The sequence below is a fragment of the Ictidomys tridecemlineatus genome, chromosome 5 (genome assembly GCF_052094955.1).
Source record: "Ictidomys tridecemlineatus isolate mIctTri1 chromosome 5, mIctTri1.hap1, whole genome shotgun sequence".
NCBI classification, from domain to species: domain Eukaryota; kingdom Metazoa; phylum Chordata; class Mammalia; order Rodentia; family Sciuridae; genus Ictidomys; species Ictidomys tridecemlineatus.
In genome coordinates, this window is record NC_135481.1 from 95,384,140 (window position 1) to 95,409,840 (window position 25,701).

Sequence of the window (25,701 nt, forward strand, 5' to 3'; positions counted from 1 at the left end):
AAGGCCCTGGTGCCCTTTAAAAATGCCCACAAATCCTTTGATCCTCTTTTTATTTTCAAGAGGTGGTGGATGTTCCCCTCTTCTTGAACACATGACTTGCTTTTAGCAAATACAGTAAGGAGGAGGTAACAGTATGCCATTTGGAGGACTCAGTTATCAAAGGACACTGTGGGTTCCACTGTGGTTCCTCATCTTATCACTCGCTCTGGAGGAAGACAGCTGCCATGTTGTAAGTTGCAAGAAAATTATGAAGTCCTCTGCCAAACCCTCTACAAAGAACTGAGGCACTCAGTCCAACAGTCCAGGACAGACTAAGGCTACCAACATGTGAGTTAGCTTAGAAGCAACCCCAACTTGACTCAGCCTTGAGATAGCTGCCGATCCCTGAGACACCCTATGAGAGGCCACCCACCCAGCTAAGCCATTCCCAGACTCCTGACCCTTAGAAACTGTGAGATAATAAATGTATTTTGAAGCTGATGAGTTGAGGAGATGTCATTCTCCCCTCCCCACCTCAGTTCTACTCAGTCTTGCCTGACCATGTGGAAGCCAGTTGACCAGGACCTCTCTAGGGCCATCTGAAGTGACTGCCCACTCATCCTAAGTCCAACTCATTGTCACGCAGCAATGGGTACTAAACACAGTGGAAAAGGAGGGACAGTAAGAGATCTGGTTGGAAAGCTCTAGAACACCAGGCATTTGACACAACTCTTAGGCAGAGTCTGGCTTGTGTTCCCAGCCATGGAAGCCCATTGCCAGGCTGAACAAAGAATGGCAGAAGCAGAGGTTTCAGATTTTTTTTTTTAAATCATTTCCTCTCCTCCATGGAGGGCAAATACTTTTTTGTTTGTTTGCTTTTAATGGATCCTCTTAAAAGAACTAATACTGGGAATTTAGCCGACTTAAGGACAATACGAGAATGAGTCAAACAAGAAGGGAACAGGTGTGACCCCTCAAGATCTATAGCAAACTGAGTGCATATACCTTCAGATTCTGGCTAACCCTTTTCCACAGTGTGGCCCCAGGAGACCCACTCCACCAAACAAAGCCATCATTAGCCTCTGTTCTTGTCTTCTGCTGTCCTGCCTCCATCTCACCCTTTCTCCTTCCCCTTCCTGAAGCCTGTCTCTCACCTTCAACAAGACTTCCATTCAATCCCCAGTATTAGAAAGCCAGGAGCTTCCTACAAGCATGGTCAAACTGGTATGATCAGAGCAAGAACCCACAACCAGTATTTTGAACCTGAAGAAAGTAGTGCTTGAACAGTTTCATGGCCATGACCACTAATGTGTCCAAGTAAGCACATTTACATTCACTAATTTTGTTTGATTCTTCACAATAATCCCACAAGGTAGGCAAGACAGAGATTCTTGATTGACAAATGAAGAAACAGAGGCTCAGAATGCTCCACGCAAGTCAGCTAGTAGTAGCCCAGAGCATCAATCCAGGTCTTCAAATGCTAGTCCTTTGGGGCTGGAGTGTGGCTCAGTGGTAGAGCGCTGGCCTAGCATGTGTGAGGCACTGGGTTTAATCCTCAACAACCACATAAAGATAAATAATAAAAAAATGTTAAAAAATAATAATAATTCTAGTCCTTTGTTCTCTCACTACCTCGTGTTCTGGAATGCCCAAACCAAATACAGTGTCCCAACCTCAATTTAGCTCCTTTATTTTAAGCTGCTAAATATAGTCATGTTTTCCCCTTTTCTGCACGAGAAGTTCGCTGAGGCACAGTAATAAAGGTCATTGAATTTCCCTGTGCCTCAGTTTCTTCAATTCCATCACACAAGGGTATACTAGCTGTCACCTAAGGCCCTTGTGGCCCTTAAGGCTCCAGGCTTCTAGTGAAATCCCCCAAGAAGCAGAGCTTGCTTGAATGAGGCAGGGCATCAAGTCCTCACCATCTGGCAGTGACTAATCCTGGAAAGCCCTGGGGACGAGCTGTCCAGGAGTGAGCCAGTCTGGCCCACACAAAGGGGCTGTGGAGCCTACAGGAAGTAGGTCAGTGGCCTATGATGGCGTTACTGGGCTTCAGCTCCTGAGAACCCCAGTGGAGATGTCCGCACCCCATTGTCCACAGATAATAGCTGCAGCGGGGAGATATCATTCTCCCCTCCCCACCTCAATCCTACCAAGTCTTGCCTGACCACATGAAGCCAGTTGACCAGGACCTTGCTGGGGCCATTGTAAGTGACTGCCCATCACAGCTCCATGAAGCCTCTAAGAAGAGCACAAAAAGATGCCTGGCATCCCACAGCTGACGCCACATCAGCCCGACAACTCATCTTTACCGTTAGTCAAGAAAAGACCAGAATATTCTTTCCTGACCTTACTTAAAACCCATAGTAAGGGCCCTCATCCTTGCAGTCACCAAACTGTACTGCAGTTAAGATGCCTATGACCTCACACTGCCACACATATACCCAAAGGCCCAACCAAGGTTTACAAGTTGACTGGCTCTTTTTAATCCTGTTTCCATTTCACTTTATGCCTCCCACTTTCCCCAAGTCACCAATTCACTTTCTCAACTGCAATGGCAGGAGAATGGAAAACACCGATGGTCGTGGCAAAACACGGTTTCCCCTAGAATCTCTTGCCCAGACTTCTTGAGCACCTAAGGTCCCTGATGTCCTTCATCACCATCAACAAGAGGAAAACAAAATCAGGCTGAGCCAACACTGCGGAGAGGAGAAACATCCTTGGGGCTCCTTGGGAGCACATTGAAACCCAGCCCCATCTGGCCTTGCCTTCCCTCAGCATTAGCTTCTGACCCCCAATTTTCCAGCAGCCCCAGATCTGCACACATATCCTGTATCTTTGTATCTGGGTGCATCTATAACTCAGTTCAACTGATAGATCAGTTCTAGTGGCCAAATTTTCATCTAAGATTAACCCAACTTTTCCTGACAATCAAACAAATATTTATCCAACAGATTCATGAATGAGAATTGATCTTGCTGTTGACTTAGAAAGCCAGAGGAGCTGACTTTCTACATGGGCTTTATTTTTTCCTCTAGAGAAATTATAGAGTTTGGATAGCACAAGAGAAAGCAAATCAATGGCTCTTTCCAGATACCAGCATCTGTCTTCAGATTTAATAGAAATGATGCCCTCAGTCACATAGTCCACTCAGTTTGTTCAGTACAAAGACACCCATCGATATGGGAGTAATGCAGAAAGAGAGCTTTTGCTGGTACTTTGTAAATGTAGACATTAGCCTCACAGCGGCTGCAAGATTCACAAAGCCCTTCTGGATAAGTAGTGATCCACTCCAGTCCGTAATCAAGGAACTAAAAGCACCAACTATCTCTGAAATGGCTCTGGTCTACCTGGGGGTATGTGTGAGAGAATTAGGAGTACATCACCAGAAATCTAATTTCCTCTTAGGAAAAGCTAAATATATGATACATAGGCCACCATTCTGTCCCATACTCGTGGCAGACATTATTAATCAATAATCCATCCCAGGTGGATAAGACCTAGGGACCCTCCCCATACAGCACTCCAAGCAGCCATCACCAGTCTGAGTTGGCACACAAGAAGAATCCTCTTGCTACCTCTGAGCTAGGAGCTATTGAGATTAATAGGTTAGATGCCTCATATGAGAATTAAAGATTCAAACTTTAAGCAGGTCACTGATCACGTATATAACTCCTGTTTTCCCTTGCAGGGGTCAGAGGCGCCACCAAAATAACCAGCTCCACAAACCAAAGAGTGGCCTTGTTTTGTGGTTGGTATGACAAATCATCTTCCTACAGTCACATCCTCTTGTTTTTACAGAAAACAGTCCAAAGGATCCTTTCTAGAAAGAAACTTTTTAAACAATGGTCAATTTTTTTTTCTTTTCCATCAGTGAGGAGTGATCAGCCCACCCATCTTTAAGTAATAGGTAACCTCCTTAGCACAACAAGCCTCTTTGCTGTCTGGTCACCATTGCTTTTTATAGATCCATGTCCTTTCCCCATCACTCACTCCAACCACCCCTACATCCTAGTCCACAATCGCACAGAAAAGTATTTGCTATGCCCCCCCACACCCCAAAAAAGGACTGCTCCAGTTGCAATTTCACATTTGCACACAAAGGTCTCTCTGTCCTAACCCTCAACTCCCACTCACCGGCCAGAGTTGTCAAACAGGTTATCTACATTCTGACTACACAAAGTATGGTCCCTGGACCATTAGCAGGAGCAGCGTCTGGGAGCTTGTTAGAAATGCCCACCCCAGACCCACTGAATCTAAATCTGCAATTTAACAAGATCCCCAGATGCTTCGAGTACATAGTGAATTCTGAGAGGCACTGCCCTAAATTCACTCCCTCCCTTTCTGGGATACCCACTCAGGCCTTATTCTTTCTAACCTGACTTCTCTCCTCATCCTTTCACCAAAAACTTTTTTGAATAAATGAATCCATTGGTAAATAGAGAGATAAATGAACTATCGCTTCTACCATTGGCCTATATTGAGGATTTCTATTCATTCCTCAAGTCCACTCCAAATGGCCCCACCTCTGTGAAGCCTCTTCTGCTCTCCACTGCAGATAAGAAACCAAAATGCAGAGAGGATGGGAATCTGCTGGAGGTTGCACTGCTACCCTGTAGAGCCACCTGACTCCGAACCTAGAGGTGCTCCCAACACCCTCTCTGTATTGCCTTGAAGAATGGAATCATAGGACCCCTGGGCCATTCCCAGGGGCGGGAACTCCTAACTGGAACTGGTAAGACAAGCCTCCAGGTGCTTTGTGGATGAGGCTTAGGTCCTTAATTGCTGGTGCTCGCTCTGTACCTCCATCTCCCAAACCCCAACGACCTTTCTCTGATTTCTTCCTTGAAACCTACATCACATGTGCATCTCTGCCATTCTCGTGCCTTGATGAAGAATTTTCCCCTGGATCCCAAGGACCTCGGAGTGGAAGTGTCAGACACTTATCTTCCCTTTCCCTCAAGCCATAACTAGGCTTTCCTGGTGACCCCTGGCTCTCAGAAAGTTTTATGGTGCTTAAGTATTAGCAACAGGGACATTTTACATACACAGCTACCCTGGCCCCAAAGCTTCTAATTCACCAGCCTCAGAATGAGTGAGAATCTGCTCATGTAGCTAGTACCTTGAGGTGGCTCTGATGCAGATGGTCCTCTGGCCACACTCGGAGACCCTCTGCCTCCAAGCATGGAGGCTCATGAAGACCAGAAATCTGTGCCACAATGCCAACCACTCTGATCCTGGATACCTTGGTCAGAGAGGGCTTGAAACCCTTTCCTGCCCACCTCATTTTTTTATCGTAAGGATCGAAGCAAGAAAGTATTGCTATTGCTTTGTTAAACTGGAAAGCCCTAAAAAAAATACAGGTTTACCACTCCTCTGTTCCTTGACTCTCCCCAAGGCCTTTTAGATGACAACGCACTTAGAATATTTCTTTTGCATTATTAAAAACAAACACAAAGAGTCTGGGGTTGTGGCTCAGCAGGGGAATGCTCACCTAGCACGTGCAAGGCCCTGGGTTTGATCCTCAGCACCACATAAAAATAAATAAATAAAATAAAGGTATTGTGTTCAACTACAACTAAAAAGTAAATATTTAAACACACACACACACACACACATACACACACACACATACACACACACACACACACACACACACACACACACACACACACACACAAATACCCCTTCCTGTCTTTGTGGAACTGATCCAACTGGGGTGGGAAAAAAAGCAAGATAGAGTTAAGATAGTTTCCATTGTGTTGGAATATCTTTGCAACCTAATTAAATGGTACTCACTAAACAATGAATGAATCAAACAGACCCAATACAGACATTGCTTTTTTTCCATTTTCTATTTTAGTGTCTATTCAACCATTTTAAGAGGAATATACCTGGACCCAAATCAAAAGGGGACTTCTAGTAGTAGCTAGCTTGGTCCTAACTTACTAAGGGCAGTCAGATAGATGTCATTGACCTTAAATCTCACGAGGAGCTCCAATCCGCTGAACCGAACCCTTCCCACCACACACTACTCCTCACAGAATCAACCTCTTGCACCCTCTTAGATTCCACCTTCATCCCTAAAATCACATCCTGGGCGTTTCTGTTCACCCCTCTCTCCCTCTTTCCTGCTTACCCCAGCTGTGTTTAAACCCAACTCTCCTCCTACCCTGCATCTGTGCCAAGCAGAGAAGAGCACACCACCGTGCTGGCCAATCTATTTACATGGCAACAACAAATCTTAGCAGTGTCCCCCCATTTCTCCAAACAAATCATCCCCCCACATCTCTCCATCCTCTCTTAAGTCACCATCCCTCATATCCCTTTTTCACACTCTTCCTGTTTAAATGGAAAACATATAGGTCAGCAGAATAAGAGCATCTCATCTTTTCCAAGCCCTATCCACCAGCTCGCTGCTCCTGCACTCCTTCCTATTTCCAGGACCTGTTCCAGATCCTACCCACCACCAATCCCCCATTTGAGCAAAGATCCCAACTTATCACCTTGAGAACTTTGTTCCTATTATTACTTGCTCTTGTCCCATCAATTTCTCTCTATATATAATGGACCATCTACCAAAATCCCTGACTTTTAGAGAACCTTCCTGAGTGAGCATCCCCCAAACCATCGAGTGCCCCATTCCTTTACTCACCCTTGAGCATAACTTGAAAGAGCCAGTGCTCCTACACCCTGCTTCCCGCCTTCCCTCTCCTCCACACACTCACCTGGTTCTTTTCCTACCCCACCTCCGGCTGCCCTTCTCAGTTTCCTTGGCTGGTCCTCCTCCTCCCCCTTCCTCCTAACTCTTCTTTTTATCTGGTTAGACTCAGTTTCCCTCAACATCATCTACACCCGTGTCGTTTCGGAACTTGTAACTCAGTACAAACCACTCTGTGATTCTAGACTCATCTGTCTACTTGCTATGGTGTTGGGAATCCAAACACTAGAAAGTAAGAAAGGTCCAAGATGTCAAAGGATCACTGAGGGGAAATCCCCATCTCAAGGGGTGATGGGGACCCTGCTAGCAAGGAGGGGAGCCTTTGGTGGGGGGGGGCTGTGGAATCCTGCAGGAGGCAGGAGGCAGAATTCACTGCAAGCAGAAAATGTGGTGGATGGCATCCGCGATGGGAACTGCCAGGTTGCACTTTGGGTCATGAATAAGTAAAGAGGTCATCACAGGTTCCAGAATAATGAGGGCAGAGAGGAGAGAGGAAGTGAGAAGAGGAAGGAAGGAGACAAAGAGGATGGGAAACAAAGAAGGAAGCTTGAAGGAAAGGGTAAAAGAAAAAGAATAAGAACCAGGAAAAGAGAGTTGGGGTTCTCGCTTAATCAGAAGACACAGCGAGAATTCTGATCAACTTCTCAAAAAGATGCAGAAACTCAACAATCTGACGCTTCCCTAGAGGGGCGTTAGTGTCATTAATACCAACAGTTACCATTTAATAAGGCGCTTCCTGTGTGCTAGGCGCTTTGAATACACTTCCTCCTTTAACTCTCGAAGCAATCTGTGACTCGGGTGTTCTTGTCCCCACATTAGAGACAAAGAAGCCGAGTCTCAGTAACTTACTCCAGGATGCTGCCTGCCAGGGGCTGGCGAAGGCAGAAGCAATCCCACACCGGATACCAACGTGCACATGGGTAGCCATCACACCACAAAGCCACAGGAAACACAGTGGGAAAGCCCTGCCCCAACACCAAGAGGCCAAGGGGCTGCAAACAGCCCTCCAGAGGACACTGGGCTTCTGACCATCTGGGGGCCTCACCAGCCAGACGGCTGGAACAGAAGATGCCCATCTGCATGGACATCCTGCTTGCCCCTCCCCACGCCTGTTGTCCCTGTCTGTGCTCCAGGATGCCTTTGAGGGAAAAGTGAGGTCTGAGGGGGAAGACAAGGGAGAACAGCCCATCACAGCACTTGCAGCTTAACCTAGCTCCCCGGATCACAGGAGCTCCCATAGCCATGCCAGGCAAACACAAGTCAAGGCCACCTCCAAAGCCCCGCCCCAACAGAGTTAAAGGGGAAAATGGAAATGGCTTAAAAGGAAAAGAAGTTCCGTACCTTCTTAAAACAAAGGGGAAATGCAAAGCTTGGATAAAGAAGTTGGCTGGAGGAAGAGGCCTCACTAAGAAGAGGGCACTTGACTTCTGGAAGAGCAGACTTGGGCTACAACAGCCCCCGGGGGGAATCCCTGAGATCTTGGCAATGACTCTCCTGTATCCATTTCCTCCTCTATCAGATCTACCCTAAGCCTTCTTCTTTGCACCCAGCAGTCAATGTTCGGGCAGCACCCACAGCCAACACTGCCTCGTCTGGAATGGGTCCAGAGTGCAGGACAGGGGGGTCTGGAGCCAGAAGTGGGAAAGCCCACAGGTACCCTGGACCCACATAGATGCCCCCATCTAACTCCAACTATGCTGATTCTCCACCTGACTCCTCAATCAGGGCAAGAGGTGGATGGAGCCACGGGGAACCTCAGAGGGAGCCATAAATGTGGTGGACAGAGAGGATGGAGGAGGCATGTTGTAAAATGCCAACTTCCTTCCACAGACCCTGTTGCAGGACCTGAAGCTTCCACCACCACTGAAGGTGATCCAGTGGCTTCAAAACCAAATTTCCCAACATCTCCAGTCAAAGCGAGTTTCTGGAAAGGAGAGCACCATCACAATTCCTGATGAGAAACACGAGTCAACCTTGGAGACCACTGAGTTCAACCCCTTTCTTCAAGCACAGGAGAAATGTAAGCTCTCAAAGGTGAAGTGACCTGGCCCATGGTCACAGGGAATGGTGGCAGCAGACCTGGGACTCTAAACAGGCCTGCCAAGTCTTCTCACAGTGTGGCACTGAGCCCCGAGGGAGCATGGCTTTGGATGGGATGAGCATAGGTCTGGAATCTTGGCATCCTGCTCCTCGGGCGGCTCCTTCCCCTATCCAGCCATCACAGCTAACCTGAGCCTTTGGGACTTCAGCTGCCTAACTTTCCCAAACCCTGCCCTCCAGCAGGATGAGTGTCCATCAAAACCCCAGGGCCAAACTAGTCCTGGGCACTGTCTTCTCTACACCTGGCTCTCTTTTCCCTGACCACTAGGGATGGAGAACTTTCCAGAAGGCATAAACAGCTCTAACGTCTTTTACAGAAAGGGGTCCTGTAAGAAACACTCTTCTTAATGGGCATTGAGGGTAAGGCAAGAAGAGAGGGGAATATGGAAAAAGAACATAATTTTTTTTTTTTAAATATCGCATTCTTACCAAAATGGCATCCTGGAATGTTCAAGATTATCTAATACCCAGTTTGGATTCATTATTTACAAAGATGGAGACTGAATTTCTTTTGAAGCAGACGAACCCCATGAGGCTTGTGGACTTAAAATATGTTCATGAGAGACAAAGAATTTGGAGAAAGTTATAGTATCCCGACTGGAAGAGAGAGGGTTCTTTGCTCCCCAGTTTTCAGACTCACAGTCACCTGAAAAGGACCTGCAGAGTTGCCCAGCTCTGGGGAGCCTGGCCAGGGCAGCAGGCTCTGTGCAGATAAGCCACTGACCCTGGCTGGGAAGTCCAGGCTCATTCTTACACTGGCTTAACCCCTAGGGCTGACCAGCAATGGGCAACAGGACTCATAGCCTAGATGGACTCTTCAGGGGCCAGCAGGACTCTTATGGGACTGGTAAGATTCCCCAGAGGAAGGTGGGTGAGAGAAAACAAGAATGAACAGAAGCTCAGAGCCTTGGGGGGAAGGGGGAAGGGGAAGGTGCAGGAGGGTCCCATTCCCCACGCAGTAGCAGAAAAAGATGACAGACAGAAAGACGGCGTCTTTTACATCAAATAGACTGTGCACTTGTCTGGTCTTAGGCAAGTGACTAACCTTTCTTAGCATCAGTTCCCCAGCTGTAAAATGAGACCAACCCCTACCTCTCTGGTGTTGCTGAGGAGACGGCGAGGGTAAAGAGCCCGCAACGACGTGGGCACAGTTGGCATTCAGCGGGCCTGATTCCCTTAGAATACGGAACACCTGGTCCAAAGGCAAAGCCCAGGGGAAAACTCTCTCCCAACAAGCCCTGGAGCCAGGCAGAAAGGCCTTCTGGGGAAAGCTTTCCAGGGGCGGAGAGAGTCCCCAGCACTCATCAGCGACAGTGGGTTGACTCATTTGGACACCCGTTCTTAATTTCCCTCTTTGCATTTTGGGAGCCCTGGAGTGCTCTTTCCCCAAACGAGGCATGCAGCAGAAATGGGCTGTGATTAGCACAGCAGAGCGGCCAGAAGGACCAGGGGGTGGGGAGAGCAGCCGTCTGCAGAGACTTTCCTGGAATGAATGCAGGAGGAGCAGGCAGGGGGAAGATCTCGCTCCCTTTGCCAATCAGCAGGCAGGGACTTTCTTGAAAGCCAATCTTCTCAACCTCGGCAGGGCAAAGCAACTCCGAAGCTGCCTGCTATGGAACTAATATAGCCATCAGAGGCAGTTTTCTGCAAGGCACCCAGTGAAATTTCAAGCCAGCATGTAGGTGATACAGGTGGGTGCGTAAATAGAGTATTGCCTGTTGCGCTGAATGCAGTTAGCACCGGGCCCCAGAATGCAGGCTGCACCAGATCTACATAAACATCAGTCTGAAGGCAGATGAAGAAATGAGGGCGTTTGCAAGGCTTTGGTGAGATCTGTACAGGGCCAAGGTGCTGCATAAATGTTGGGGGGAGGGGCAGATCCAAGGGTCTCTATTTAACGATTTTTCCTCTCCTTAGAGGGAAATGGGTGTTATTGTGTTATAGGGTCTTAATTTTATTCCCTCAAATAACCTTTTTTAGCCCAATGCTCTGCCACTTTTAGTCTAAGCCAAGACGGCAAACAGAAGGATGACCTGGGCGGTTGCTTAAGCCTCCTGAGTACTGGTCTATCCGCCTGCTCAGTGGGACAATGACTTCCGACGGGGTTGCTAGGAAGACTATGCTGAGAGCACAGTGGCAATTATGTGGCGTGTCAAGAAGCGTCAGCCCCTCTTGGCCACTGTAGAGAAGCTGGTTCATATTCTCTGGACTCATGAACCACTCTCCTCACACCCGGCTGTGCCTCCTTCAGCCTCAGGAGCCTGTGAGAAACCTCCTAGCAAGGCGAAGTGAACAGGTGACAGGAACGGAAGTGAGGACCAGAGAGCACAAGCCCAGGACTCTGCATTCCTCCAAGAGGCGAGTCAGCCAAGGACGCCTAACCAACAAGACCTCGCGGAGCATCTGCACCCAAAAAGGAGCCAACTGCACCCACCAAGAATTCACAGAGCATCTGCACCCAAACAGCTGGCATCTAAGCCCGGCTTTCTCTCTTCCTCAAATGGCATCCAGTGACCCCAGCAGTCTGAAGCATTCTTCTCCAAATAAGCCCTTTTACCAACTTGACTAGGGAAGACAAGCATAGATTTTAATCCCCAATTTCAAATGGCCTCTCAGCCAAATGTTCTCTCTGATATGCAGATATTAACTCACAATAAGGGGAGGAAAGGGGGTAGAGGTTCACCAGACTGGAGGCAGGGATAAGGGAGGGGGGATGGGAATGGGAAAGAAAATAGACTGAATCAGACATAACTTTCCTATGTTCACATATGAATACGTGACCCCTGTGACCCCACATCATTACAGTCACAAAAATGGGAAGTTATACCCCATGTATGTATAATATGTCAAAATATATTCTACTGTCATGTATAATTAAAAGGAACAAAAAATAAAATAGCCTCTCAGATACAAATCTCTCTAGGGCTTCACTGGCCAACCAGCCTCCTGAATAATCCTATATTCTTCCCAAGTGCATTAAAACCCAGTTGGTTGTGTAACTGCTATTTCCTTGGTTTCAGAATAATAGTTGGTGGGGGAATACCCACAAAAATCATTAACCACCAGGTTTGACATTCAGCAAGAGAAACATTTGATCACTTAGACAGTGTCACACTGAAGACAGGAGACAGCGGGGTTCTGTTACAAGTCCTCTGGAAGGAACACAGATCACTGCTTTTCCCCACAAGGACTGGCATCCTACAACCACAGCAGGACAGAGGCAGTCTGGTAGGGAAGAGGGAACAAACCCAAACTTCTCAACACGAAGCCATCCTAAATGTCACATCCAACCTGCCTGCTCATCCTACTCTCCCAAAGTTCTTTTGCCTCACCACACTCCATTCAGGTCCTCTCTGCTCTGAGTCCAAACCTTCCAAATCTGTATCACACCTCTGAGCCTTTGCTCGGGCTTTTCTTGCTGATTATTTTCAGGGGCCTGCCTTCTTTTCCATCCCAACTCCATTCGTCTTTCCACAAAGATGCCCCTGCTACTTTAACCTGCACAGTAGCTCCCTTGCTGAGCCTGCCCAGCCCTCACATTTTTGTACCAAGTTTGGCACTTCATGATAAATGGTCTTGTCTTGGATAATTTGCTAACCACCTGTCTCTCCTCTTCAAGAACAGAACAGATGTCCTCCACACTGGAGAGAATTCTCAGTTGGAAAAATAAGACCTTACCAGTTGTCACTACTAACTTTGTCCACTTTACTCTCCCTGAGCCTCAGTTTTCATTTCTATAAAATAGGAATAATAATCTTAACGCAAGAGGGTTGTGTGGCTTTAACAAGCTCATGTCTATAAAAAGCATAGACTCAGTAACTAGTATTAGCACAGAGAAAGTATCCCCCAAAGTTTGTCCCAGTCCCCCTTTGCTATTCTTTTATGTCCTTCGAAACCTAGCGCAGTATTGCAACACAGCAGGCATTCAATAAGTTATTGATCAATTGATTAGTAGCATAAAGCAAACCAATAACTGGAGAGTCATTATATAAAGTTAACAGCATGTGGTCAAAACATATTGATCTATTTTTCAACTATGAACATAAGACTGATATTTATGGAGGAAAAACAACCTATATTAACTAAAGACGTTTTCAGGATTACAAGCTATTGGTTTCTCTGAACCAATAACTCAGCCAAGCAGAAGTTTCAGCATAAATGTTCATGCTAGCAATTCATCTTTCACCTTCTTACACCAGGTACCTCCATTCCCAACCTGCTATATTCAGCATCCACAGAGAAGTCAATTCACACACTAAACATAACACAATCCTTGCTACGTCTTTAAACCAAACAGACCAAAAGTTTTATAGAGGAATTGTTATTTAGAAAGAATGCTGACGACTTCTTTTCCCAAGCAGAATTTTGTATATATAATAGACTTTGTATTTTAATAAGACCTCTCCCTCCACTAGTTGGGGAGAAGCTAGTAGGCAACTCTGAATACAGGCGAGATCATTTAAGTAAAATCAAGCTGATAATAATTTCCAGATCCTATGAGCAGTCATGAAATCCATGTACCAAGGATGATGTTGGATGTGGTGGTGTCCAATGAGATGAGAAAGGAAGAACTTGGATGGGTTTCAGCAGAACCCTTTTCGCCTGGTGGCCTCTTGACCTTACGGTCCTTTTCAGTTGCTTCTCGCTGTCCCTTTTTCACATACTGGGTGTTTTCTCTGGAAGAAAGTGTCTCTTGATCCTGTATCCACTTGCCAATAGCCTCTCATTTTACCAAAACAATGGAAGTCAGCAGACGGCTTGGGACTTTGCTTCAGTATCAACAGAACAAGTCTGGAAATTTAGTTTTACTTCATGACCACAAAGTGTGTGCTTGAATGTGCATGAAACTAATTTTCCTCATGTCTCCTTTTGCTGGTGGTGAGTTAGGCATTAGTGCCTTCAGGTTACCCAGCTACAATTCAAAGCAATACAGAACTAGGTAGGACATCAAGAGGTCATCTAACTCATTCCTATAACTCCACACAGCACAAAGGAGAAATGTTTGGCTATTGGTGAGATCCAGATTCCTCTTAGGAATCTAAAAATTCCTTTTTTTTGTGCTGGGCTTTGAACTCAGGGTCTACACGCGCTATTTACATGCTCTATCACAGAGCTTCATCCCCAATCCCAAAAGTCTAAGTTTCTTAGTGTCAAAGGAAGTATGTCTATTTGTTCTAAGTCCCCTGTCCTCTTTGGAAACCAAACTGGCCAGTGTCTGTTTCTCAATAGTTCATATAACAGCTATTAAGTGACCCCTAATTCTCTTCTCCAAGTCAAACAATCCCAAACCCTTAATCCTTTCCTTACAGAGTGTGTTGTTCATTCTGTCGAATGTATTGTTAATCGTCTTTCTGCGCCTTTTGGATTTTCCGCAATGCTTTTCTCCTTAGGTGAACACGATGGGGTCAATCATTAAAGAAGTCTGGAGAATTACTTCCTTGCATATTACCCTTAATTTAACACAGCCTAGTATCATGCTTACCAAAAACTAACACAGTGTCCCCTTAAGCTAGGTTTCCACTGGGGCTTCCAGATCCTTCTCAGCTGTAATCATGCCTTGCCAGACGAAGACGAATCATAGTCAACTTAACTGGATCCGTTGGTCAGTGCTAAACCATTAATGATCCATTGTCAACACCCCTGAGCAAAGTACTTCCTACCCTAGTGTGAGCAAAGACCAGGTAACCCAGGGCTGTGTGCTGCTCACACCACATGTGTGTAAAACACGAGACATGAGATTCTCTAGCCCAAGAATCTTTCTCCTTCTACACTCTGTCTGAAAACTGAATTCTAGGTGACCTCCGATATGAGCTCCTGAGCTCCTGGGGGTGGAGCTTGGAGAAATGGAGCAGATGTTTACCATGTGGATCCCAACTCCTCACTGACCCTTTTCAGAAAACATGGAGGTAACTAGGGGAACTTAGCAGTAGACTCCACTAAAAGGTACCCTGAGGTCTGAGATGTCACCGATTCTCTGGAAACATTTGGGTATCTTCTAGCAGTGCCTGAAAATCATGTCTTTGGTAATTTTTGGAATGGATGCTTCCTCCTAGTACCCCTAGTTTATAGGCCACCCTTCAGGATCCTCCCTTGTTTGATTAGAAAGATTATTTCCATTCACTTGTGGGTCTGATGTCAGGGATCTTCTCTACCATCCAGGGAGCAAAATTTTTTCTTACAGACTATTTTGGGAGGTGAAGTAAATAGTTGTGAGATGTTTCATGACTGAAGATGACCACAAGAATCTGAGTTCTTAGGGAGAAACACCTCAGCCACATCTCAGCATCCATGGTTAACGGTGTCAGGAAGCATCATCATGGAGGCGCCAATGCCCACCAGGAAGAGTTCTTAACTGCTGCACCTCCAGGGCTCCCCTCTGGGGCACCATCCACCACCTCCTGCAGATGCAACTCCACTGTACCTTCACCCACAGGAGCCATTGCCTTTCACCATACTTAAAAACAACTTAAATTGCTAGAGATGAATGACATTTAATATCATGTCCCCAGGGCGTCACTGCCATGTATGGCTGGATTACTCACAGATGCTTTGGTAAACACTGCACTATTGTGGTTTGGGCTCAGCACTAGAAGAGCTGGTCGAGAGCTTTCGGAAATCTCATGAGGGGACTTTTGGTCTCTGAAACATTTTTGTAGAGGACTCAAAACTGCATACATGACTGATGACGAAATGCACCTCTAGCCCTTCCCTGGTGATGACACATTCTTCTCTTAAGGCTTAGATAATGCCCTAAATATGTACCACCACTGCCCCCAAATTAACAGTGTAATACTCTCTAAACCAATGATAAGCCAAACTATGCCCTGTGAACCAAATCCAGCCTGCTACTCATTTTGTAAAAAAAAAAAAAAAAAAAAAAAAGCGTTATTGAATCACAGCCACACTCATATATATATTGTATATGGCTGTTTCCATACTACAACCCCAGAATTGGACAGTTGCAAAAGATGTCTGGCCTGCAAAGACTGAAATATTTACTATCTGGATCTTTACAGAAAATCTTGCCAATGCCCTTTATAAATCATAAGAAAAATGCATTGCTAATCAGAATAACCTTCCCCCCACCCTCCTGTGAGAAGAACAAGACAACAACTCTGATCCTCTGAAATAAGATGCATATAAGATGTGAAATAGTTCAAAGACACATTTATGTAACAAAGATCCTGGAGAAATCTCTATCTATATAGACATTCACATACAGATCTGTCTGAATCTCTGTGTGTGTGTGTGTGTATGTGTGTGTGTGTGTGTGTGTGTGTGTGTGTGTGTGTGTGTGAGAGAGAGAGAGAGAGAGAGAGAGAGAGAGAGAAATCAAAGAAAGTTCTTAATTTGCTGGTTTGGAGATAGGATAAAATTCAAATTCAGTTCTAGTCACATGGAGTGATTTGGGGCTCTTAGAAAAAGTGGGCAGAAGGGGGCTGGGGTTGCTGCTCAGTGGTAGAGCACTTGCCTAGCATGTGTGAGGCACTGGGTTTGATTCTCAGCACCACATGAAAAAATAAATAAAGGACCAACAACAACTAATAAAATATTTTTTAAAAAAAGAAAAAGTGGGCAGAAGGAAGATGATGTAATAGGTAACTGGTCAGCAATAAGAAGACAGTAAAATGGAAAACATCTATAGACCGTACAACTTCACCTAGTGTTTTAATGTGAAGATCTTTCGTATGCATGCAGAGCAAAGGGACTGGATTCGGGGAGGGGGTTCTCCTGGAACCATATCCTGAATCTCTAATATGCACTGAATATTGACTTAGCTCCATCCAGAGACCAACCCAGTGCTCCATTTCCACCACCTAACAATTCTAAGTCAGGATACCACTGGGCTAAGATGAGGATCTGCTGTTATGAATGCCTTAGGCAAGGCATTCCAATCTAAACTCCAACCTTGCCCAGAAAAGTTGCCCTAAATCCATCAAAAAGTATCAGATATACAGTCATATTTGGCTTAGGGCACACAGAGTTGGCCTTTGGTGTTTGCTTTTAATTTATTGCTAACATTTTAAAATGGGGGACATCTCATCAAAGTTTTTGTATGGTTAGCCTCTCTTGAAAAGCCAGAAGATACCCACTGCATTGGTGCCTGCCAGCGGCGTGGGAAGCTGAGGCAGGAAGATCGCCAGTTCAAAACCAGCCTCAGCAACTTAGTGAGGTCTTCAGCAACTTAGCAAGACCCTGTCTCAAAATATAAAAAATACAGGTGCTCCCTGTCTCAACACAGTCCCTGCCATTCCAGTTAGACCTGAGACTGAGCACCAAGGTCTCTCCTAGCACTGGTTATTTTCCTCACACCTAGTCTGCCTCACCTACTGAAGATACCTGTGCTGTAAGGCATCTGAATTTCAACCCCAGAGCTAACCCTTTACAGTGACTCATGTGTTCAGATGACGGGGGAAAAGTGATTTCGTTTTTCCCTTCCCATGACCAGGCTCACATGTACACTCTTCCCCTCCCTCTCCCTCTTGGCTAATGGCCATTTACAGACATTAAGCACACGTATGCTTAACCAACAATTCACCATCAGACATTTGAAAAAGGTCACCCTGCCTTCATGGACCACCACTGAGGACAATTGATTATCCTGGGTCTCTTCTCCTCTCGGTTACTTACATCGATACAACAAGTCCATGGCATAACTTGATCCTAGAAGCAGCCCTAAGATAATAACTACAAAGAATACTTTCGTTGTGAGAAAAGAGGTGTAGGGAGAGGATGTTTACTTCTAGAATGCAGATTGGAGGGAAGATCTCAGATGAAATCATTTCTCTCCAAAAAAAGATAGGTGACCTCTGACTTGAGTCTCAAGTTTCAAATTTTGAGACCCCTGTCGGAAATAGGAGGTGCATGATAAATGTGTAAAACTTCCCTTTTACTCCAAGGGTCCATCAGAGGAATGGATAAATAAAATATGGTTTACGCATACGATGAAATATCGTCCAGCCTTAAACAGGAGGAAAATTTTGATACAGCTACAACACAGATAAACCTTGAAGATATGATGTGAGAGGAAATGAGTGAGTGACGACGAAAGGACAAATGTTGTTATGATTCCACTCACGGAGGTACCTAGAGTGGCGTCAGACTCACAGGGACGGGAAGTAGATGGCAGTTTCCAGGTGCTGAGGGTGCAGGAAATGGAGTTTGTGTTTAATGAGTTCAGAGTTTCAGGTGGGGAAGAGAGAAGAGTTCCAGAGATGGATGGGGTGATGGTTACCCAACAAAGTCAATGTACTTCTGCCACAGAACTGTACACTATAAACAGTGATAAAACAGTAAATATCATCTCATTTATATTTTATGACCACAGGAAGGGGGAAACCCCTAAGGAGGACACCAGATTGGACGAAAAAAGCAACCTCCTTTTGACTGCTTGGGAAACTCATCAAGTCCATAATGACAGTCTGACATGACATGCATTCTAAAGGAAGACAGAGAGCACTGGCAGCAGCACTGCAAGGTCACATTCCATCTCTGCCTGGCCCCGTGGGGGTTGGCCATACTCAGAGGGAAAGACCAGGCCTGACGTGCTGATCCATTTTATCTGACCTAGAGGACCTATCACACAAGGGTCCGTCTTCACATACAAGGAAAAGCCTGCCAGAGGAAGTCCAGCTTACAGCTGTACCCGGAGCACCTTGGAAGCCTAAACTTCCTCTCTCTCTTTCTAAGCACATGCTAAATCTTGTATTTTTATGCAAAAAAAAAAAAACTATTCTTGGCACAGGTATAACACTAACACGAAACAGGTATGTTACGTTTATATACATAACCAGAACTTCAGTACATCTGGTGTGGCCATGGACAGGGTGATGATGGTAATTGTGATGGCAGATGGGTGACAGCAACTCTGGGCTCCAGGACCGGAGGCTGGCGCCAACCCTGGGCATGGTTCACTTTCCATGCCACTACCTGGCAGCCAAGCCATTGGCAACTGCAGTCCTAGGTTGTGCTTCTAAATAAGACAACAGGACTCCACAAACCTTGGGCATGCAAGTGAGCAGGGTCCTTCCAGGGGTCCCTTCCACAGGAAGGTATGGAAGTGGAACTCCTGGAGGATGAGATGGGACAAGCAAAGTTTACAGGAGCTATAGGAGCATTGGAAACAGACTTTTATTTAACAGACACTTACACAAACTTCATACAAACCCTACATTATGCAAAGCTTTATCACAATTCTACACACGTGGTAACTTTGGGAGTTGGCTGGAGGGCAGATTAGTAGCATTTTGACAAGGGACATTTTCTCTGAGAAAATGTCACAGAAAAAGGGCTCCAAAATGATATAAAGACGCTCTGGGTGATATCCACCCCACCCCAGGGACTGGCCTTGATGGGGAACCTGAATGAACTGGCAGGAAGTCGGTGCCTTCCCACCTTCCTCTTTCAAAGATAAAAGAGATTCTTAGGTTGGAGATCATCCTAGCAACACTGTGACCCAAGAACCTTTCCAATGAGAATATCCAGCGTTAGGTTGTAGGGAGGTGTCATGCCTCTGTTTACAAGTAAGGGGAACCCAAGAGTGTTAACGTGTAGAAGACCAGCCCAGTGGGGGGACTAACGTAGACTCCAGTGGCCTGCCAGTCCACCAGACTCCTTGGCTAGGCTGCAGACACTAGCTGAATTCCATTTCATGGGCCACATCGCTCACTTCCACACAGGACCTTAAAGGACATGTTAGAAGACTTGCCTTCCTCCTCAGCCACCACAAGCAACTGACTGGAGGTTTTCCACAATTTGGGTCGACCTTCCTAGCCCTTAGGGACAACTCTAGAATCTCAGGACCCTGAAGCCAGCCGGGGAGAAGATTCCCTCGGCCAACCCCCTTGAGGAATTGTGACTGAACTAATATCATCTCAGCTAATGCTTCGTTTTTGCTGTTCTTTTTATTTTTTTTCTTCACTGCATTATTTTAAACCAAGTTGTCTCTGTTCAAATCTGTTGAACTTGCAGAGAAAATATCCAATCACTAAATGGAATTCCTTTCTAAACCAGGCCTCACTCGTCAGCTATGATAAGCAGGAGACGGGTGGCTGTTTCTCCACCACCAGATAAATGGGGCTGGCCTGGGGTAAGGGGAAGTGGGGCAGGGAAACTGCTGAATGGTGGCTAATTATTTCAGCCAAGCCTTAACACAAAATCATTTAACATCACCAACACTTTCAACAGACTTCTGAAGAAAAAGGGGGTGGAAACTGATCACTCCTCACTTACCACATCCAACTCGCAGAAATAAAAGTACCTAAAGACATACATGAATGGCTTTTTTTTTTTAAAAAAAAGCCTGAGAGAGCAGAGTTGATCTTTATTTTCTTATTAAAAAATGTGGGGTATTTTCCTTAGAGTTAATAGGCAGTCTTTATTTTACAGTAAATACTCTTTTTGATTTCGTGTCTTCACAAAATTGCTTTTAACTTTTGATGTGGAAGGTATTTAAACAAAAATACTGTGCACTGTCGGCACTTTTTTTCTTTTAAATATTGAAATAAATAAAATAGTTAACTCTTTTTTTTTTTCTTTTCAGTTTGTTTGTGTTCAGTTATTTCTATTGTAGAGCAAATTCCAGTCTGACCTGGGTGCTTTCTCACAGACTCTCCAAGAAAAAGTTATGATGAATTTTTTTAAAAAAGAAAAAAAAAATCTTCTTATTGCACAAACTTAGGCCATTGCTGAGACTTCACTGAGCTGAGTTGTGCTGGAGGATTTTTCCACAATCCAGGCTCTGGTGTCGGCTGAAACACACGCACAGGAGGGGGCCGGGCAAGGGAAGAGGAAGAGGAGGAGGAGAAGGAGGAGATGATGGTCGATCGTGGCGGCTTCTTTTCACCTTCTTCAGAAATGGCTTGCTTGAAGGATGCTGGAGTTCCCAGGCCAGAGTGTTGACTGCAGAGGGAAAGGGAATGAAAGATAAAACAAAAAAACAACAGCACAGAACAACTACCTAAGAAAGAAAGATGACAATTAAGGGGTCAGCAAAAATGAAATGAATTGAAAAGAAAAACACAGAAACAACAGTGATAACCGCGCTCACAAAGCTATGACCATGGGCAATGAAAACCAGGCTGGGCTCTCTGGTGCCTTGAATGTCAGGGGGCATGAAATCAACTGGGAACAGGGCAGGGCAGGTAATAGCGGGACCCAAGAGACAGAAAACACAACGGGATGTTCAATTCCTACGGAGGCAGAGCAGGGTGAAACTGGGTGTTCACAAAGAAAACAAAACAAAACAAAAAATGTTCTCCTCTACTTGGAAGAAAACTGAATCTTTTCAAAGTTAAAACATCCCAGACAGGACTATTGTGATGTCATCTGCCTGTCAGTCACCTACGTGAAAATACGTGGTTCTATGCTATAGGACCAACTGCACCCACAAAAAAAACACCCCCAATTTATGTCCCATTTGGCCCAAGGCCAAAAGAACACTGCTTCACACACACAGACACATACTCATCTCCAGTCCTGGCCTAAGTAAACTGAGGGTGTCCCAATTACTAGCAGACAGGACCAAGCCAAGAGGTCGGTTCCTGTCCTCCACTGGCCTGTGGATCCCAAGCCTTAGAAGCTGGTGGCTCTTCAAACCAAGTGGGTCCATTAGCCTGGAGAGGTACCAGGCATCGACTGTTTTTAGCTGAAAGGGAACCTGTTCAGTTGCTGTGGTCTTCGACACAGAGGAGTTGGTACAAGGAGTGGGCATTAAAAGGAAAGGGTGCTAACATCTCACCCCAGTAGCAGTTCCTGAGGGCCAAGCTGGGTGCCCCCACAGAGCCCCATCACACTGAGCTCATTGAGAATGGCCTAAATGGAAAGTGGCCAAAGCAGCAGGGAATAAAGTTCAAAACCAACGAGCAGCTCAGCATCCTCCAAGTTGAAATTTTCAAAAGATGCCTGCCACCAGCGTACTGCTCCCTGGCCAGGTGCACTGGCCTAGATTAGGTACCCTTCCAAGGCCAAGACTCCATCCATCTACCTATGCTCTCAAAGGAAGGCTGAAAAGGACTCCACTTCCACCACCACCACGTTCTCCCTCCACATCTGCCCCTACTTCTTCCCTCTACCCAGTTCCATCCCACCATCTCACCTCTCTGATCTGCAGTTCTGGTGCCTCTTACCGGGTTTCTCCTCCCACACCCACACCCCTGTTAACTCCTCTTGACCATTGTCACCTGCCTCCCATCCCTTCACTTGAGAGAGAAACCAGTGTGGCCTTTCTTCTGCCTCCCATAGAGTGCCTGCCAACTATCCTCTTAAGATTTCACCCCTGGCCACAAGCCTTTCTGTGCCTTCCCCAGTTCTCCAACCCTTTGGGTTGGATGTCACCTGCCACTTTGTTGGAGAGTCTCTCACAACCATACCATCAGGCCCTTTCAGTTTTCACAAATTTCCACCTGGCCTCCCCCCAGCATTCACACTTACCAAAGCACACACACACATGCACACTTACCAAAGCACACACACATGCACACTGACCAAAGCATACACACACATGCACACACACACTTTTCTTCCTTCGCCCCAGTTAACCCACCTAGAAAACAGTTTGGTTAGTTGCCAACTTTGCACTCTTAATATCCACTTCTCTTTCATTGCCTCGGGCTTGGCCAACTGCAGGCCACAGGCAATGTCCTGCTGCGTCCTCAATCTCCTGTGCTTGGTCTCCTCCAAGGAGGCTCAATTCTTCATCCATCCACTCACCATCCACCCTCCCCCACCCCTGTCTGCACATCCTCACATCACTTCCCTGACCCCTGGATCTCATCTACCCACTCTGACCAATGATACCTGCATCTCTGTCAACAGTCTTTATTGACTATTCACTAGGCATAAAATGAGATTTATTAATACTGCCACTAATTAGCTCAGAAACATTGCTTGGGACTCAGTCTGTTTCAGCAAATAACTCTGGCACTGTGGTGTTGGGCACTATCCCAGGGACACAAGTGAATCACCTTTGCCTTCAAGAAGCACATCATGTATTAGAGGAGAAAGACTAATAGCAGGAACAAAATGCTAGAGAATAATCCTTAAGCATGTCTGCATATTGTGATTTTTGCCATTTTTCATGGATCAAATTGTGATTTCCAGCTTTGCTTTTTGTTCAGCTCTATCTCATTCTCTCTCTGACAACAGATATTCTTGTCTATTAAACAGTGACTGTCAGTCAGAGCTCTTGGTTGATCTGGATAACTCCGTCAAAAAAAAATCCCCTCACTACTGTGATTCACACAAAAATAATCACATATACTCCACAACAACACCTACCCATTAACTATCAGTGAATACCTAGACTGCCCAAGTAAATTTCAAATAAATCCATCGACCAATAAATCCAGTGGACCATACTTAATTGCATCGTATTCTTTACAGGACTGAGTTGTCACACGCATATTCCTATTACTCAGTCTACGGTCACCAAAAGAACAAAGGTATATCTGAACAAAAATATTAGCATTCCAGGCCTGTTAGCACACTAGCCTGAAACCTCAGCTCAAAGGCTAAACGTCTGAACCACCACTAATGGGGTAAATCATTCATGTACCTCCTGATATAATGCACTGGGAAGGATACGACACCATTTCTGTGATAGTCTTACCAAAAGTCACCATTTCATTTTTAATCATTAGCAAACAGCACCCAAACCTAAAGTGAATAGCTTTCTGTGAAATGATCAGCCAAGATTCTTCAAAAAATATCAAGATTACAAGAAACAAAGACAGACTGGGGAACTCTTCCAAGTTAAAGGACTTTAAAAGGATAAGACAAATAAATGCAACTTGTGATCCTGGATCGGAAAAAGGACATTAGTGAAACAACTGGCAGAACTTGAACAGGTCTATAGACTGTAGTGCGGTGTCAGTGTTGATTTCCTGACTGTGATCCTAGTACTGTGGTGATTTGGAGAATCTGGGGGAAGGATACACAGAAATTCTTTGTTATTATTTTTGTAAGTATTCTGTAAGTATGCATTTATTTCAAAATTTAAAATGTTTAAAGTCTTAAATATTGGCTGAGGACCAGTGTTTAGATAATCTGAAAACCTACGGCCAATGTTGATAACTAATAATTCAGTCCTGACAGGGACCTTCCATCATCTCAGTTGTCCGGTAAATCAGTCAAGCAGAATGGTTTTTCCTATACTGTTATTTTGAGTAGATGGTCAGAAATCACTTTTATTAAGCACATTTGTGTCACATAAGTCAATGTTTCATGTGAGAAACACTTGGGCGTGTGACCAAAACAGGGCCCCAAGTGTTTACTCCCCGCCACCTCACCACCCCCCACCTCACCACCAAGACACTGCCCTTCAGGAAGTTCAATCTTGGTTCTGTCAGAAAGTTCCTGAAGTCTCAGACCCAGCTGTGTTTCTGCAGGATTATACTCTGCAATGGGTTGGTCTCATTGTTCTGTTTTTATTTGTGTTTTACAGAATCAAATACCTCCTCTTGACCCAAAAAGGTTTTAAACAAAAGACTCAAAGCCCTTTACTGATTTTACTCCAGAAATCTGTGAAATGTGATCTTTGGGGAAATTAGGATAGACTTAGGAAAGAAAATTAGAAGACGCAGATGCCAACTACTAATACTGGAACTTTGGACCAAACATCTAACCTGGCTGAACCTCAGTTTCCTCACCAGTAAAGTGGGAATAAATGACATCTATCCCACCTCAGAGTTGTTTTAAGATTCATTATGAGATAATAAAGATTATATACTATGATTGGGAAAGAGATGTCCATATCCTAAAAATAGGTAAACTGAGGCAGAGCCTCATGGCAACAAAACTAGACGCCGGAGCCTCTCATTCCTACTCTAGGCTTCTACTCACCAGATCAAAAATGCCTCACTCCAAAAACACAACCTAAGCAACTCCACTTCCAACAGTAAACAAAATCCCCTGTGGAAAAATTCCTAATTCATGAGTCTGCTCAAACTTTAAGTACATATTCAAGATCATATTCATCAGTTGCAACAGGAGGCATATTGGGATAAAATTAATTAATTTTATTCCACCATGAAGTGGGAACCTCCAAACAGCCTGTAGTTCTTTCCCCGAGTAATGATCTTGTGTTCCCTCAAGTGCTATATAAAGGCCATATCAGGCTGCAGCCCATTAGGTGCATGGAGAGCAGGAAGACTTAAAGGGATACTATCGATGTGAACATCATATTTTTTATTAAATCCTGCTCTCTAAAATAGCAGAAACAAATTGGATTACTGGCTTTAAAGTACCTTTAAAAAATTAAATGCATATTTCTCATCCCCCTGTTGTAGTGATTATAGTATCTGATCTCTACATAGTCTCAGTAACAGATACAAAGAATTAGATTATTCTGGATTAGAAAAAAAACACCAGAATAGTCACCTTTCACAGCAACAATCGTCACCTCTACATCAACAATTCCCCCTGGAGGATTTGAATGTTGTAACAAATTTAGAAAGTTTCATACCTTTGGTTCCCCTATATTTGGACAAGGACTCAAAAAATTAGTGACATTTCTGAAACATGCTGGAACTTTACTGAGCTAAGGTCAAAGGAAATGGGTCAGATTGTTTTCAACTTCATGATCCTAATTTCCTTTTTATTTTAAAATTTGAATTGTGATCCTTATTTAACAAAAGCAACCACAAAAAGTTATGTGTGTCCATGGGTCACACAGCTCCTGCAATTCCTGAGGCGAAAATGAAAGGAGATCTCTTCGTCCCCAAGAGGCATTGGGAGAGAATATCCAGAAATGATGGTTTAGAAAATTAGGTATCTGGGATGGGGCTGTAGCTCATTGGTAAAGAGCACTTGCTTCACATATGTGAGGTACTGGGTTCAATCCTTAGCATCACATAAAAATAAATATATAGTGTGTCCATCTAAAACTAAAAAAAAAAATTAGA

At 45.0% G+C, this 25,701-nt stretch overlaps 1 protein-coding gene and 1 long non-coding RNA gene across 7 annotated transcripts in view; one reads left to right on the forward strand and one right to left on the reverse strand.

Moving 5' to 3' along the window:
• Dpf3 (double PHD fingers 3) overlaps positions 1-25,701 on the reverse strand; it is a 259,655-nt gene that overhangs the window by 30,317 nt on the left and 203,637 nt on the right. For 2 of the 6 annotated variants that reach the window (XR_002483520.3, XR_002483521.3), the window contains one exon: positions 18,908-20,701. The exons of the other annotated variants lie outside the window; for them this stretch is intronic. The gene's annotated coding sequence lies outside the window, so the exon portion shown is untranslated. Of the gene's footprint in view, positions 1-18,907; positions 20,702-25,701 lie in introns of those variants that run through there. 6 annotated transcript variants of the gene reach the window in all.
• On the forward strand, positions 23,171-24,532 carry LOC144377876 (uncharacterized). Its single transcript, XR_013439110.1, has 2 exons — positions 23,171-23,759; positions 24,243-24,532. It is a non-coding gene; the product is annotated as an uncharacterized LOC144377876 (long non-coding RNA).